The following is an 18,475-nucleotide window of genomic DNA, read 5'->3' on the forward strand; positions in this document are numbered from 1 at the left end:
TGCAGGATAAAGATGCAAACATGTATTACAAAATTTAGGAAATACAAGGATTATTAATAAATATCATCCAAAACACAGCAAAAAGTATTTGTTAGAAGGTGGAAATATTATATTTAATGTTCACGTTATAAGATCTGATTGTATTGCGATTGTATGTGGGTGGGGTCTGAGCAATCGGATATTGGCCGGCTGAGCTGATATGTACCTGTCTAATAAGTGACGGTACGATATGGGGTGTACAGCTGGTTCGCCTCCCCGTGGTGCACCCTGGGTAACGCTAAATGAACCAGCAAATAATGGCAGGAAGAAATTTTCAATTCTTCTCCAGACCAATAAGACATGGGGCCAGATTTATCATTAGCTCAAGTCAGAATAATGGAAAATGCGCAAACGCTAAAACTGCGCAGTGGGCATGTTTTCTTCTGTAGATGAATCTCCAGACAGCTTTACTATTGGGACTATTAAAAAAGTTGCAAAAAACATGCGCTAGTTCACTCCAGTGAGGACCATGCTTATCTTATGAGAGTTTTTAACCACTTTCCGTCCGCCCATAGGATATAAACGTCCTATAGGTGGACCTCTATTTCTGAAACCACGTTTTAAAACGTCCGTTCAGAAAGTGCAGCTGCACGCTAATCGTGCAGCTGCTGATCGGGTTGCCCGCTGTCAGTGACAGCAGGGCAACCCTAAGACAAGGCAGGGACAGTGCCCAGGTGTCCCTGCCTTCACGATCGCTGCAGACACAGCGCTCACCGAGCGCTGTGTCTGCAGAGAAGGAAGCGCTGTGCGCTTCCTGTTCCGGCCCGGCGGTCATGTGACCGCCGTGTGCAGGAGCTGTGTGAGGTCTCTCAGAGACCTCGATCAGCACTGCTCTGAGGCTGTACAGCGCTGGATTGCTGCTGTACAGCCTCTCTGGGGGTGCATTTCTTCTGTAACTGGGGCTACTATGTCAGCCCTGCACTGAGGCTGTACAGCTCTGTATACTTCTGTACAGCCTCTCTGGGGGGTGCATTTCTTCTGTAACTGGGGCTACTATGTCAGCTCCAGTTACAGGAGAAATCAACAGTGAAAAAAAAAAGAAAAAGTTAAGTAAATGTCCCCCAGAGGTCTTGTATGACCTTATGGGGGACGAAAAGTGTAAAATTAAAAATAAATAAATAAATAAAGGGTTGAAAAAATAAAATAAAAAAAAGTTTCACATGTAAAAAAAAAAAAAAAAAGGCCCCAAATAAGGAATACATTTTTTTTACTAAAAATAGAAAAAATAAAATAAAATAGACATATTTGGTATTGCCGCGTCCGTAAAAACCAGCTCTATAAAAACATCACATGACCTAACCCCTCGGGTGAACACCGTGAAAAAAAAAAAAAAAACTGTCCAAAAATTTTTTTTTGTCAACTTGCATCACAAAAGGTGCAACACCAAGTGATCAAAAACGCGTATAACCCACAAAATGGTACCAATAAAACCGTCACCTCATACCGCAAAAAATGAGCCCCTACATAAGAAAATCTCTCAAAAAATAAAAAAAAACTATAGCTCTTAGAACATGGAGACACTAAAACATCATTTTTTGGGTTTCAAAAATGCTATTATTGTGTTAAAGTGAAACAAATAAAAAAAGTATACATATTAGGTATTGCCGCGTCCGTAAAAACCAGCTCTATAAAAATATCACATGAGCTAACCCCTCAGATTAACACCGTAAAAAAAAATATATATATGTGTCAAAAAAAGCAATTTTTGGCACCTTGCATCACAAAAGGTGCAACACCAAGTGATCAAAAACGCGTATGTCCCACAAAATGGTACCAATAAAACCGTCACCTCATCCCGCAAAAAATGAGACCCTACATAAGAAAATCTCTCAAAAAAAAAAATATATATAGCTCTTAGAACATGGAGACAATAAAACATCATTTTTGCTGTCCATACATACATACATACTTCTTACAAAGTGCTGTGATGTCAAAACAATACTTATTACAACAATGATGATTATCTAATCAGACATGATTAAAAATAAAGCTATATTTAGTGCGCATATATATCCGCATAACTGCGCATGCGCGAATATAGTATTAAACATACTATTGCTTAATAATTACTATACTATACAGATATGGTGCGAACATGCATTCAAAATGTTATGGCATGAAGTTTTGTACTTACGGTTAGCAGGAGTTCATCCTCTTCGTCGTGGAATTTTGTGCCCACCATTATCTCTTCTCAGGAAGATTCACTCTTAAAATGGAGCTGACGTACTTGCGATAAACCACGCCTATAATACGTGCGCGCGCACAATCACAACACACTAACAGGTGGTGTATGTAGCGAATAAGCGACTATATCGAATAGGCAAATTATCTAACAGGCAGCGGTTAGGCGAATATTTGAAAAATGCTATTGACCCTGACGTACTTGCGATAAACCACGCCTATAATGCGCGCGAACAATAGCATCACATTATTTTAAGTGGTTATGTAGCGAATAAACGAATATAGCGAATAAGCGAATTATCTAGCCAGCTAATAGGCGAATTTTTGAAAAATGCTATTAACCCTGCCGCATTAGTTAAAATATACCATCGGAACTGAGTTTTCACGAACGTATGGAAAACTTAGATCCGATGGTATATTCTAACAACACAGTGAAGTGACGCTTGTAGGATTAGTGTTAAATGTATCGCATAATATGTATTATCGAATTATCGCATATGCGAAATAATAACGAATTCGAATATTCGCGAATATTTTTCGAATATTCTTTCGAATATTCGCGAAATTTCGCGAATTCGAATATGGGACATGCCGCTCAACACTAATTATACACAGGCACGCTTCTAAATTTTCTTGATGAAGAAAAATATATATAATATTGCGGTTCTCTTTTGGTATTTTTGGTACACATAGTACTTATACTAGTATTTATTTTTTGTAGTTTGCTAGATCAGCAGCATAGTGAAAAAATGCAGTTTTGTTACATGTTCCAACAAAAGGTGTAAAAAATGGAAAAAGTTATTTTTACAATAAACATCTTGTTGAATACTTTGTATTGTCTATTTTATTCAGTAGTGTCCTTTTTGGGTGATTTTTTATGTTTTGGCTGCATATGTCCATTGCAAAGACAGCATGCTGGTATCTAAGCTGAAAGGTATGCCTTTACTTCTGGGTGCCCTGGGAATGGGCGACGTACACAATTGGGGTGTCGTTTTTTGCAGGAGAGTTTCCTGCATTGATAATGGGGCGCTTTTTCTTGATAGCTTGCAGCATGTTTGCAGTAATTTGGGCTAAATTACCAGCAAAGTGAAAAAATGCAATTTTTTTTATTTCATCTTCCAACAAAAAGTGGAAAACAAATGGAAAATGGCATTTTTACAATATACCCCTCGTTGAATACTTTAAGATGTCTATTTTACCCAGTAGTGTCCTTTTTAGGTGATTTTTTATGTTTTGGTTGCATAGGGCCACTGCAAAGACAACATGCTGCTATCTAATGGCCTATGGAAAAAATGGCACTTTAAATCTGAAAGGTCTTTACTTTACTTCTAGGCGCGATAAAGTGCCCTGGGAGTGGGCGACGTACACAATTCAGATATTCTATACGTCCTGATCAGTTTGGTAATATATTTTGGTATCAATATTTGCATTTGTACTACTAATCAAGGGAGTGTAGTGGCCAAATTAACAAAAAAAGTTTAAAAAAATGACTTTTTTCGCTATTTCTCTGCTCATAATAATAAAAAAAACACAGTCATTTATTAAATCAGTCAATAAAATATTTACCCTATGTGTCTTGGAAAAAATAAAGTCAAAATAGTTATGATATGCAAAGCACTTGTAAAGATATTATTATTTAAAACAGTGCATACCAGAACTGTAAATTTTGACCTGGACACTGGGGCATCAATGACCCTTGGTCATGAAAGGGTTAAGTAGGAGGTCATGTCAGGTGATAATGTGGGCAGATTTAGGGATTTCAAGAACTCAGAAATGCGTTCCCGTCTCAGGTTCTTCAAGTCCTGACTCTCTTCTTGATTGAGGTTATACAGTGCAGTAGAGAATTCTTGAAATGCTTTTGAAATTGCTAGTGTTTCCTTTCTGATCGAGCCATCTGCTCATTTTACATTGGGTATGTATGTCACCTCTCTTGCTTTTTAATTAGAGAGGACATCATCCTCCCTCCTTTATTACCGTGAGCATAAATTTTAAGCTGAAAGTATAGCATCTGTTTAGCTACCCTCTACGATAAGAGTCTACGCAGTTGGAGCCTGAGTTCTATAAGGTCACCCTGATAGGCTCTGCTTGTGGATTTTTTGTTAAGCTTTTCTACGATAGATATCTGTGCTAGTCTATAGCCTTCAGTTGGTCGTTTTGACTTTAATACCCAGGGATATGAACATACCCCTTATGTAGGCCTTATGGGCCTCCCATATTATTGGGTGCGTGCTGTGTGCAGCATAGTTATTTTCAAAGTAGGCCTCCAACTGAGTTCTAACCTGTTAAAAATGTTGCTTGTTATTAAAAAGAGCTTCATTAAGTCTCCAGCTCCATTCCCATCTAGGCAGGGAAGCTAGGGTGAGAGTCACATTACATGGGGCATGGTCCGAGATGGTAATGCTTCCCATCCTAGCGGCACTGAAAAGAGGCAAGAGAGAGGCAGATGTTATCACATAATCCAACCTCTGCTAAGATCTGTTTGGTTTGGAATAGAACGATAAGTCCTTCACTGTCGGGTGGTGACATCTCAAAACGTCCACCAAGTTGAATTCTTGTAGTTTTCCATGTAGTTTGCTAAGATGTTTTTGGGCTATATGTGACTTAGCAGTAGATGAGTCTAATACAGGACTCAAGACTAGGTTTAAATAAGCCCCTAATATTATGGGTCCCTCTTTGAAGAGCTTGACTGTATCCAAGGTTTTTAACAACCATTGTACTGTTGACGTGTTTGGAGCATAAAGGTTGACTAGTGTGAATTTTTGAGACACTATGTCTCCTTTGGAAAACTACATTTTGCCTTCAGCATCTTACAGCTGTTGTTTCAGCACAAAAGGGACAGTATGATGTATGGCTATGGATACTCCGTTGGTGTTTGCTGTGGAACCATTTTTTGTATGGGTGTGCTGGTAGCTTTGGTATCTTTCCCTGATGGTAATGAGTCTCCTGCATAAACACTATGTGAGAACGTAGTTTGCGCATGGTAAGCATCACTTGCTTACGTTTGTTACAAGAGTTCATCCCCTTCACATTAAATGTGGTTATCCTAAAATCGCTCAAAGTGAGCCGATACTCTTGTATCCTGCTTGGGTTATAGGAGAAATAATTTACCGTAGGAGGGGAGGGTAGGGTTGGAGAAAGGAATAGTGGGCTGAGCAATAAGAGAGAGAGCAGAATCAGAAAATAAACAATTTTATACAATAACAACAGATAACTGTTAAAGGGTTTCTATCACTTCGTTTCACATATTTAGGTGTCAGACACTAGCGATCCGCTAGTGTCTGCTCTAACAAACCATCCTAATATAATAGGTTTTGGGGCAGCCGTTTCGCTAAAAAAAGAACTTATATCTATATGCTAATGAGCCTCTAGGTGCTATGGGGGCGTCATTAGCACCTAGAGGCTCGGTCTACCTTCATAAACTGCCGCCGCCCAGCGCGTCCCTCCAGCCCGCCCATCTCCTGCTGAATGCGATCCTCCCTGTGAGCGTATGTATTCTGCGCATGCGCAGTGAATGTCTGACCGCTTCCCTGCACAGACATCTCCACTGCGCCTGTTCCTCGGAGCACTATGATGTCATCGGCGCAGGCGCAGTGGAGATGTCTAAGCAGGGAAGCGGTTCAATAAACAAATAAAGTGCACACTAAAGGCTCAACTTATGCAAGACTCTCAACTTATCTTTAGCACTCATAAACTATTGACCAGTGTCATACTGTATACAGTCACTGCGCCCACTTCCTTCGGCTCCACTAATAGCATCCAGTGGGTCAGTTATGTATGATAGCGGTCAGTGTCTCTTAAAGGGATAAGCCTTCTTCTCCGCCGCAAGTTTTCAAGTCTGGGGACTTGTCGGTCGGTTCACGACTTTTGCCATCTTGCCGGTCTTGGCTTTAGACACCTTCCTCCAGGGTTCTACCTGTGGCATTCGCGTTAATGTAGCCGTTTGTACTACTGGCATCCAGGTGGGTACATCTATAGGCAGAATTCTTAGGACCGGCCAGGCGTTTTCCGAGTCCTCATGTATGTGTATTGCAATGTATTTTGTGTTAAAGAGCTACAATAAAAAAGGGAGAAAAATACAAGGTATACAATTGTGCATCCAAGGATACCTCTTAGTGTCCAAAACCAATTTTTAGCTCAATTTGCATCAGCTTTGATTTGTTTTTCTAGTGTCTACTTACCAGTAAGGTTGTGATCGATTGTCTAACTATATACCATACCATACCTTGCCTGTGTACGGATTCTGCTCCTTACCGCCTGACCCCACCATGGATTTGCTATGTGAATTACTCATATAATCAGCCCTGTCTTGCACTGGGTTTAGACTACACTTTGCTTGATCTCTTGGTTTTAAAGCTACTCTCTTGCATCTTGATCGAGTTTAATACCTGTAGAAGGCTCTTCCGGCAGACAATGCTTGTTAATATGGATTACTTTAGGTGAAAATTGTGTAAAATCTTTGGGACTCTCACCAATCCACAAGTCTGAAGTAACAAATTGAGTATGATTATTTAAAGTGGCAAAGCCCTATTGAAATTATCAATCCGTTTTTTAAGGAGTTCGGCTGGGTTCACACGGGTGTCGCCAGTGCATTGCGCCAAACCAGCGCGAGTAGGTACCCAATTGCAGTCAGTTTTGACTGCGATTGCGTTGCATTGTTCAGTTTTTATCGCGCGGGTGCAATGCGTTTTGCACGCGCTTGATAAAAAAACTGACTGTGGTACCTAGACCCGAACTTCTTCACTGAAGTTCAGGTTTGGGTTCGGTGTTGTGTAGATGTAATTATTTTACCTTATAACATGGTTATAAAGAAGTAAGAAGAGATCGGCAACTACGCGATCAAGAGGAGGAGGTGAGTTAATTTTTTCATTTTTTTTTTAACCCTCAATTGACCTTGTACTAAGCATTCTGTATTAAAGAATGCTATTATTTTCCCTTATAACCATATTATAAGGGAAAATAATACAGTGAATAGACTGTCATCTTAGCAACCATGCGTGAAAATCGCACCGCATCCACACTTGCTTGCGGATGCTTGCGATTTTCACGCAGCCCCATTCACTTCTATGGGGCCTGCGTTGCATGCTAAACGCACAATATAGAGCATACTGCGATTTTCACGCAACGCACAAGTGATGCGTGAAAATCACTGCTCATGTGCACAGCCCCATAGAAGTGAATGGGTCCGGATTCAGTGCGGGTGCAATGCGTTCACCTGACGCATTGCACACACGCGGAAATCTCGCCCGTGTGAACTCAGCCTTACATGGGGTCTGAAGCTAAGTAAATTGACATTGTTGTTCAATAGTTAAATAATGTTATAACGGTGAATAAACCCAACTTTCTGCATTTTAATAATTTGCGTCATTATTTTGAACAGCAGTGTATTATCAACGACTAACATATGTTCCAAAGGAACATATCAAGATTTATGACACATGTGTACTCCGAAGTGGAGCATATGGCACTGTTTATAAAGGAGTGCATCAAGGCACTGTGGCAGCAGTAAAAAAAAATACCATGTGATGATACTATTAGTCAAGACATTAAGCATGAAATTTTGGTGAACATGTGAGTCTGAATTCTCAAAGACTATAATTAATACTAACCTAAGTTAAAAACTCACAATGCATTTGTTTAAAAATGAATTTTGGTTGGTACAAGTTATCCTCTATCCACAGGATAGGGGATAACCATTTGATCAGTGTGTGTCCTTCCTCTGGGACCACCACTGATCACAAGAATGGGGGCCACGTACCCCCCATGAAATGACCTGAGTGGCTGGTGGCACATGTTTGCGTCCACTGCGTTCATTTCTATGGGAATTTTAGAGGCTGTTTAGTGCTGTAATCTGCTATCTCCAGAACTCCCATAGAAATGTATGGAGCTGCAGCATGCATGTGCCAACGGCCGCTCCAAGCATTTCAGGGGAGCTGCAAGGGGCCTTGTTGTGCCTTTTCATAGGTAAATGCATTGATATCCAAATTATTTTAGTCAAGATGGATGTTCATTTCCTTTAAGAGCCATGCTCGACTATAGTTGCAATTTTGTATGTCTTGAGTAGGCCGAAGTAAGGTCGTACAAAGATCTCTACTTTTTAGTGTTATTCTTCTCATGAATGTACCAGTCTGAGAAGAATCCTCCTTGTCTACTTTAAATTTATGACAGGAGGTAAAGATAAGCTCTATGCAGCTGGTGATAATTACCTATACAATTAAGCATTTATTAATGAAGCAAAATATATAATATGTATGTATTCATTTAATGAACCTTAGTTAGTCCTTAGCATAAGACAATCAGTAGGATATGTATATATATATATATATATATATATATATATATTATTTTTTTTTTAGTTATATTATATTGTTATATGTTACGAAGACAACATGTATCCAGTATATTGTATATATTTCTCATTAGGAGAATATTTGTCTCTAAAAGAGTGTAAAGATGTGTGTTTTGTAACAATTGGAATATTTTCATTTGGTCAGTAAGACCACAAATGTCTCTGGTTTATACGTGCTACTAAATGTATTGGTTAGCACGTATAAACCAGAGACATTTGTGGAATTACTGACCAAATGAAAATATTCCCATATATAGAGTCTCAATACGTGCTAATGGGTCGTATGTAATCTTCATTTTGTAACAATTAATCACATCTTTGGTGTGACAGGAGGTACTGATATCTCTGTGAGAAAACAAAGCCATTCATACTATCATGATCCATAAATCAACAGTGTGAGAAACATTCAGAGAGACGCCTAGAGGTCTCTCTCTAATTGCTACAAGTGTCAGAATTAATCCCTATGGCTTTGAATTAAAGCTTTTAAGGTCACATGTATATTCAGACTTACATAAGTTAACCCTTTATACTATGATGCAAATAGCTTACACAGCAGTGCCACCTAGGTATGAGTAGGTGACATTACAACAGTAGCAAAAGTGCATTCTGGGTAAGGTTATGATGTACATTTTTATCAATGGTCACGCCCATCCGACAATGATTGGAAAGTTCCAAACTGATAAGCTTGTGGTCATAAACCACACACAGAAAAAGGAGAAAAAAAAAGAGAGAATAAGAGAAGTTGAGCTCTCTAGAGGGGTCTATCAAGATGAAAGCCATGGTGAGATGTGCTATGATGGACCACCCAGCTTTCCTAGGAGCAGAAATGAGATTCCTACTAGGACTTGGTAAGAGACACAGAAAATGATATTTCATTTTATTAAGACTAATTTGATAGTGTGGGTGAAATTATACCATCTAGATTGGCGAATAAATAAATGATTAAATTAATTGATCATCTCCATATTGAGATGTAGTCTTAGGATATTGTGAGGCTTCATTCTACCTGCAGAAGAATCTAGACTCATAATCTAGCAAAGCATTAAATAATTGCTTATATATATATATATATTGATAGAACATTCTTCGCCAAGCTAAGTGATGGATTCCCACGGGAAAGACTTGTTTCAAGTCCTTCCCATTTAAGATCCTAGATCCCTGTTATTTGTCTTAATAGTCTTACCAAAGTTATATATGTGAAAATAGTCCAGGATGGGGCGGAAGGATACAGTTATCTCTTCTAAGTTATATCCTTGAATGGATTTGTCCATCTTGAGGTCATGTAATGTGTAGTTGGTTAGGGGGGGGGGGGGGGGGGGGGGGGGGGCAGAATGTATTTAGCATTCTATAATGATGTCTAGGATTAGACATGCCCATCCTGATATCATGAGGTTTTCTCTGAACAGAAGTAATGTATATAACTTATGTTCATATTTTGATATCCTAACCTAATAATAGCTTGGTTATAATGTGACAAGTTATTTCCACTCACATGTATTGTTAAGTTTGTAATGCTTTATATTAACGATATATATATTGATCTGCATGTATCATTGTGTTTATTTACTTATATATGTATATAACCTTGTAACCAATAAATCTGCATATTTTTTATAATACCTGTGTATTATTGTATAATGCAGAACTACATTTTATCATTAACGCCATCTCACGTAATAGTCGGACTCAGATGTGAATTGTATCAATTAGGTTGTCTACAATTCACCAGGTCATGATTTTAAGAATTTATGACAAATTTTAAAAATTTAATTTTTTTATGGTTAATTATTTTTATGACCATAATTAATAATTCTTCATTGAATTATTACCCCCCGACAGCCTGCAGGGATAACGAAGCCACCATTCTTGTGATCAGTGGGGGTCCCAGCGGTAGGACCAACTCTGATCTAATGGTTATACCCTATTCTTTTGATAGCAAAAAACTATTACCAACCTGAATTACCTGTTTAATGTTATCCAATGCAGTTTATGAAACTATAAACTGTATATATTACAGATTTCTTTAATTTGACTAATTAAATCTCATTTAGCTACAACTCCTGATATCTTAGATGAGTTTTATACATGTACTCGAGTTTTGCTGGTATTATTCAACAATCTTTTAATTAACTTTTCATTAAACAATGAAGATGATTTTCATAACAGTAAATAGCTCATATCACACGACCGTGTGCTGCCCGTGCCGATGCTGTGGACAGCAAATTTCGGTACGCAATGCACGGGCACCGACCATGGGGCAGCCGCATGTGGATCGCGGACAAATTCACTTGAATGGGTCCGCGATCCGTCCGTTCCGCAAAAAGACAGAGCAAGTTCTATGTTTTTGCGGTGCGGAGGCACGGAACGGAACCCACGAAAGCACACCGTAGTGCTTCCGTAGGGTTCCGTTCAACACCACAACTCCGGATTTGCGGATACGGAATGCACATGGCCGGTTCCCCGTGTATTTGTTTGACACTTACATCAGTGATTTTTAGAAAAAAATATTTATTTTTTGTCAAAACACATAACAGGTGCAAATAAAGTTTTAAAAAAAATAATAAAAAAATCCTGTGCATTGCGACGTATGGCGTAATCTTGGCTCGCATGAGATTTCGTGCCAGACTGTCAATCAAGATGGTAGAGGGCGGCCCTTCGCGGTCTAATGGATTATGTAAGTATATATATATATATATATATATTTTTTTTTTTTTACACAGCATTTTTGCAATTAGATGCTGTGGTCATGTATGTACACGGCATCTAAGGGGTACAATGACTGGAGGCGGCGCAATTGCCACTCCCTGTCATTTTACCCACTACTTACAAAGAAATGCTCTAGGTTTTAGAAAAACTGACTTTTCTAAAATTAGATTAGTGGTATACGAGTCCCTATCAGATTGGAACAGTTTCATTGGAGTCCAGGAGAAATGGGACTACTTAAAAGTGGCACTATTGAAGGCAACAGAAAATTGCATTAGGCTTGTCAGTAAAAGCAAAAAAAGGAAGAGACCACTGTGGTACTCAGCAGAAGTGGCCAAAATCATTAAAAACAAAAAGAGAGCATTTAGGAATTATAAAAAAAACAAAACGAGGATGACAGGCTAATTTGCAAGATTAGTCAGAGAGAGGCCAAACAAGTTATAAGAGCTTCTAAAGCACAGGCAGAAGAGAAATTAGCTCAGTCAGGGAAAAAAGGCGAGAAGGCATTCTTCAGATACATAAATGAAAAAAGGAAACTAAAACAAGGAATTACAAAATTAAAAACAAAAGAAGGAAGGTATATGGAAGAAGATAAAGAACTAGCTGACTGCCTCAATGAATACTTCTGTTCAGTCTTTACAAATGAAAATGAAGGAAAAGGACCTCAGTTAGGAAAGAGGACTAATGAATCTTTTGATGCATGTGTCTTTACAGAGGAAGAGGTTCTAAGTCAGCTGTCTAAAATCAATACAAATAGGTCACAGGGGCCTGATGGGATACACCCAAAGCTATTAAAAGAGCTCAGCGGTGAACTAGCAAAACCAATAACAGATTTATTTAACCAATCACTGGCAACAGGAGTCATCCCAGAAGATTGGAAATTAGCAAATGTTGTGCCCATTCACAAGAAAGGTAGTAGGGAGGAATCGGGCAACTATAGGCCAGTAAGCCTGACATCAATAGTGGGGAAATTAATGGAAACCATACTTAAGGAGAGAATTGTGGAACATCTAAAATCCCATGGATTGAAAGATGAAAAACAGCATGGGTTTACTTCAGGGAGATCATGTCAAACTAATCTTATTGATTTTTTTGATTGGGTGACTAAAACAATAGATGGCGGAGGTGCAGTAGACATCGCTTATCTAGACTTCAGTAAGGTTTTCGATACTGTCCCACACAGAAGGCTTATCAATAAATTGCAGTCTTTGGGCTTGGACTCCCATATTGTTGAATGGATTAGGCAGTGGCTGAGGGACAGGCAACAGAGGGTTGTAGTCAATGGAGTATATTCAGACCAAGGTCTTGTTACCAGTGGGGTACCTCAGGGATCTGTTCTGGGACCCATATTGTTTAATATCTTTATCAGCAAAATTGCAGAAGGCCTCGATGGTAAGGTGTGTCTTTTTGCTGATGACACAAAGATTTGTAACAGGGTTGATGTTCCTGGAGGGATACACCAAATGGAAAAGGATTTAGGAAAACTAGAGGAATGGTCAAAAATCTCTGGCAACTAAAATTTAATGTGGATAAGTGCAAGATAATGCACCTGGGGCGTAAAAACCCAAGAGCAGAATATAAAATCAGTGATACAGTCCTAACCTCAGTATCTGAGGAAAGGGATTTAGGGGTCATTATTTCAGAAGACTTAAAGGTAGGCAGACAATGTCATAGAGCAGCAGGAAATGCTAGCAGAATGCTTGGGTGTATAGGGAGAGGCATTACCAGTAGAAAGAGGGAGGTGCTCATGCCGCTCTACAGAGCACTAGTAAGACCTCATTTGGAGTATTGTGCTCAGTACTGGAGACCATATCTCCAGAAGGATATTGATACTTTACATCTATTGTTACAATCACTGATGTAAATAACTGATCAAATACTTTAGTGTGAACATAGCCAAAGATATCTTTTGACCATTTGATAAGTGGTGTTGCAAACTCTGGATCCAAAATTGATCCGAAGCATAAATGTGGAACACTGCACTGTGTATTCCTTTGTAAAAAAAAAAAATCTATGCAAAGTAGTTCCCTGATCCACCTGTGCACAAACATAGACATAACCATCCTATTCACTAAAAGGGTTTATCTGAGATTTTTCAAATGATATACTATTCTTTAGATAGGTCATCAGCATCTGATCAGTGGAGGTCTGACACCCAGAACCCTTGGCAATTGGTTGTTTGAGAATGTACCGGCACTCACAGTAGTCTTCCCTAGGCTCACCAAGCACAATGCCGTACATTTTATAGTGGCTGTGCTTGGTATCAAACCTCAGTCACTTTTACTTCAAAGGGACTGAGCTGCACCCAGGTCATGTGACCAATGAACATAACTTTATATGGCCTTGGCTTAACTAAAAGAAGGCTGTGGCAGTATTGCGAGCACCGGTGCCTTCTCAGATGTCAAGCATCTTCTATGTATATGCACTTTATAAGATATCCAGTTGCCATTAAAGTTATTAGTATTAATGATATAATGTAACTTAATTTAAATATACAAAAAAATTGCATGTACATTACATTTTTTTTAATTTTTAAAGATAACATACATACATGTTTCAACAATACTATTCTTTGTTCATTAAGGAGACTTAGCCATCCAAACATCGTGAGACTGATGGCAGCGGCAAAAACAGAGAATGCCACTGTCACGAGGGTATCTAGAGCCACGTCTGACTCCGTTATACCCGGGGTCAGGAGGTCGCAGCGGGTGGCTGCGCGCTCTATATCTAAAGATCACGTTGTTTCTTAGTGATTGTTTTCTGTGTTTGCCTTGCTATCCTTTTTGTCTCAATCAGGGATCCGTAGCTTCTCCTCCTCAGCTGTTTCTTGTCTGCCACTCCCAACCTCCTTATATTCTCCCCTCACTCTTCTCTAGTTGCCAGTTATAGAGCTTCCTGCCTGGACATCTATACTGACCCACTGGAGTTGTGAATCCTGGTTGTCGTTCCAGAGTGCTTCCCTCCGGATCCCTGTTGGGCTTCTTGTTGTCTCCTGTTGTCGCCCACCTGGGATTTAATGTTAAGTTTGTATTGTCTGTCCTTCCCTTGGTGTTTTCCTTTAGAGCTAGTGGTGCGGACTAGTGTTCCCACCACCCTGTTCACTATCTAGGGCTCAGCTTAGGGAAAGCCAGGGCTTTAGGCACGTGATCGGCGTACGGGTGAGGAACCCGTCTAGGGACGTCAGGGCAGCCAGGTGCCAGCCGCTAGGTGAGTCAGGGGTCACCACCTTCCCTCTCACTTGGGCAGGGCCTTCCTTGTTCCCTCCCTCTGTGTCACGTATGTGATAGTCACGCCGACCGTGATAGCCACCCTGCTGGCCGGTGAATATATACATGGTGCAAGTCTTGATAAAATTCTTCATAATGAGAATGTAGCAACAAAGGTATTTATATATTACTGTAATAATCTAGTCTGTTATTAAAAAGTTTAAATGAATAGCTGCTTTCTTTTTGTAATGGTAGTTTTATCAGTAGCAAAGATTTTAAAAAAAGCTATCTTGAAATTTTCCTCTATTTTTTTTTAATGTATTTTTCAGTTATTTTAATAGCCTATACTTTTTGCTTTTGAATATTTTTTTTTTTGCCTTTTTAGCTTTCTGAGGAAGATAAACTGTACATTGGGTTGGAGATTGCACTCGCAGTGGAATATATTCACTCCCAAAGCATTATACATCAGGATATTAAACCTGCCAATGTCATTGTAAGTATTTGCTATTTTGTTTTAATGTTTTTTTTTATGTTTATTTTCATCTAAGAATAATATAATCCAAAATTGAAAGGGTTTTAAAGAGGTTATCCAAGATCTATAATGCCTCCCTCCCCCCCCCCCCCCATATGCCTGGGCCACTCAGAGGTTGTACTTGCCTCGCAACCCGGCACTTGTGGGGCTTCTCATACCGACACGGAGCCCTTTAATTTAGAAAAAATCTGACAGTCGTGAATTAGAAAGAACAGTTGTCCAGACAATTATCTCACACAATGTATCATGCACATGTTAGGCCTTGTTCACATTTCTGTTATTCACAGACATGTGCATTTTTCATGGACAGCACGCATACCCAATGTCTGGGCACAAATTAGAACATTTTTTTTTCTTATCGTGGGTCATTTAAAAAAATAAAAGACATGCACTAGTTTTGTCCATGATGAGGACCAAACATGCCCATTGAAGTCGATGATATCCATGTTGCATGCGTTTTTCACTGATGCCTGAAAGTAGATGCATTGGACATTAACCACCTCCGGACCGCCTAACGCAGGATCGCGTTCCGGAGGTGGCAGCCCTGCGCAGAGTCACGCATATATGCGTCATCTCGCGATGGCCGAGATTTCCTGTGAACGCGCGCACACAGGCGCGCGCGCTCACAGGAACGGAAGGTAAGAGAGTTGATCTCCAGCCTGCCAGCGGCGATCGTTCGCTGGCAGGCTGGAGATGTGTTTTTTTTAACCCCTAACAGGTATATTAGACGCTGTTTTGATAACAGCGTCTAATATACCTGCTACCTGGTCCTCTGGTGGTCCCCTTTGTTTGGATCGACCACCAGAGGACACAGGTAGCTCAGTAAAGTAGCACCAAGCACCACTACACTACACTACACCCCCCCCCGTCACTTATTAACCCCTTATTAGCCCCTGATCACCCCATATAGACTCCCTGATCACCCCCCTGTCATTGATCACCCCCCTGTCATTGATTACCCCCCTGTCAAGCTCCATTCAGATGTCCGCATGATTTTTACGGATCCACTGATAGATGGATCGGATCCGCAAAACGCATCCGGACGTCTGAATGAAGCCTTACAGGGGCGTGATCAATGACTGTGGTGATCACCCCATATAGACTCCCTGATCACCCCCCTGTCATTGATTACACCCCTGTCATTGATCAACCCCCTGTAAAGCTCCATTCAGAGGTCCGCATGATTTTTACGGATGCACTGATAGATGGATCCGATCCGCAAAACGCATCCGGACGTCTGAATGAAGCCTTACAGGGGCATGATCAATGACTGTGGTGATCACCCCATATAGACTCCCTGATCACCCCCCTGTAAAGCTCCATTCAGATGTCCGCATGATTTTTACGGATGCACTGATAGATGGATCCGATCCGCAAAACGCATCCGGACGTCTGAATGAAGCCTTACAGGGGCATGATCAATGACTGTGGTGATCACCCCATATAGACTCCCTGATCACCCCCCTGTAAAGCTCCATTCAGATGTCCGCATGATTTTTACGGATGCACTGATAGATGGATCCGATCCGCAAAACGCATCCGGACGTCTGAATAATGCCTTACAGGGACATGATCAATGACTGTGGTGATCACCCCATATAGACTCCCTGATCACCCCCCTGTAAAGCTCCATTCAGATGTCCGCATGATTTTTACGGATGCACTGATAGATGGATCCGATCCGCAAAACGCATCCGGACGTCTGAATGAAGCCTTACAGGGGCATGATCAATGACTGTGGTGATCACCCCATATAGACTCCCTGATCACCCCCCTGTAAAGCTCCATTCAGATGTCCGCATGATTTTTACGGATGCACTGATAGATGGATCCGATCCGCAAAACGCATCCGGACGTCTGAATGAAGCCTTACAGGGGCATGATCAATGACTGTGGTGATCACCCCATATAGACTCCCTGATCACCCCCCTGTAAAGCTCCATTCAGATGTCCGCATGATTTTTACGGATGCACTGATAGATGGATCCGATCCGCAAAACGCATCCGGACGTCTGAATGAAGCCTTACAGGGGCATGATCAATGACTGTGGTGATCACCCCATATAGACTCCCTGATCACCCCCCTGTCATTGATTACCCCCCTGTAAAGCTCCATTCAGATGTCCGCATGATTTTTACGGATGCACTGATAGATGGATCGGATCCGCAAAACGCATCCGGACGTCTGAATGAAGCCTTACAGGGGCGTGATCAATGACTGTGGTGATCACCCCATATAGACTCCCTGATCACCCCCCTGTCATTGATTACCCCCCTGTAAAGCTCCATTCAGACGTCCGCATGATTTTTACGGATCCACTGATAGATGGATCGGATCCGCAAAACGCATCCGGACGTCTGAATGAAGCCTTACAGGGGCGTGATCAATGACTGTGGTGATCACCCCATATAGACTCCCTGATCACCCCCCTGTCATTGATCAACCCCCCTGTCATTGATCACCCCCCTGTCATTGATCACCCCTCTGTAAGGCTCCATTCAGATATTTTTTTGGCCCAAGTTAGCGGAATTTTTTTTTTTTTTTCTTACAAAGTCTCATATTCCACTAACTTGTGTCAAAAAATAAAATCTCACATGAACTCACCATACCCCTCACGGAATCCAAATGCGTAAAATTTTTTAGACATTTATATTCCAGACTTCTTCTCACGCTTTAGGGCCCCTAGAATGCCAGGGCAGTATAAATACCCCACATGTGACCCCATTTCGGAAAGAAGACACCCCCAGGTATTCCGTGAGGGGCATATTGAGTCCATGAAAGATTGAAATTTTTGTCCCAAGTTAGCGGAACGGGAGACTTTGTGAGAAAAAAATTAAAAATATCAATTTCCGCTAACTTGTGCCAAAAAAAAAAAAATTTCTATGAACTCGCCATGCCCCTCATTGAATACCTTGGGGTGTCTTCTTTCCAAAATGGGGTCACATGTGGGGTATTTATACTGCCCTGGCATTCTAGGGGCCCCAAAGCGTGAGAAGAAGTCTGGTATCCAAATGTCTAAAAATGCCCTCCTAAAAGGAATTTGGGCACCTTTGCGCATCTAGGCTGCAAAAAAGTGTCACACATCTGGTATCCCCGTACTCAGGAGAAGTTGGGGAATATGTTTTGGGGTGTCATTTTACATATACCCATGCTGGGTGAGAGAAATATCTTGGTCAAATGCCAACTTTGTATAAAAAAATGGGAAAAGTTGTCTTTTGCCAAGATATTTCTCTCACCCAGCATGGGTATATGTAAAATGACACCCCAAAACACATTCCCCAACTTCTCCTGAATACGGCGATACCACATGTGTGACACTTTTTTGCAGCCTAGGTGGGCAAAGGGGCCCATATTCCAAAGAGCACTTTTAGGATTTCACAGGTCATTTACCTACTTACCACACATTAGGGCCCCTGGAAAATGCCAGGGCAGTATAACTACCCCACAAGTGACCCCATTTTGGAAAG

Source organism: Bufo bufo, chromosome 4, assembly GCF_905171765.1.
Source record: "Bufo bufo chromosome 4, aBufBuf1.1, whole genome shotgun sequence".
Classification (NCBI taxonomy): domain Eukaryota; kingdom Metazoa; phylum Chordata; class Amphibia; order Anura; family Bufonidae; genus Bufo; species Bufo bufo.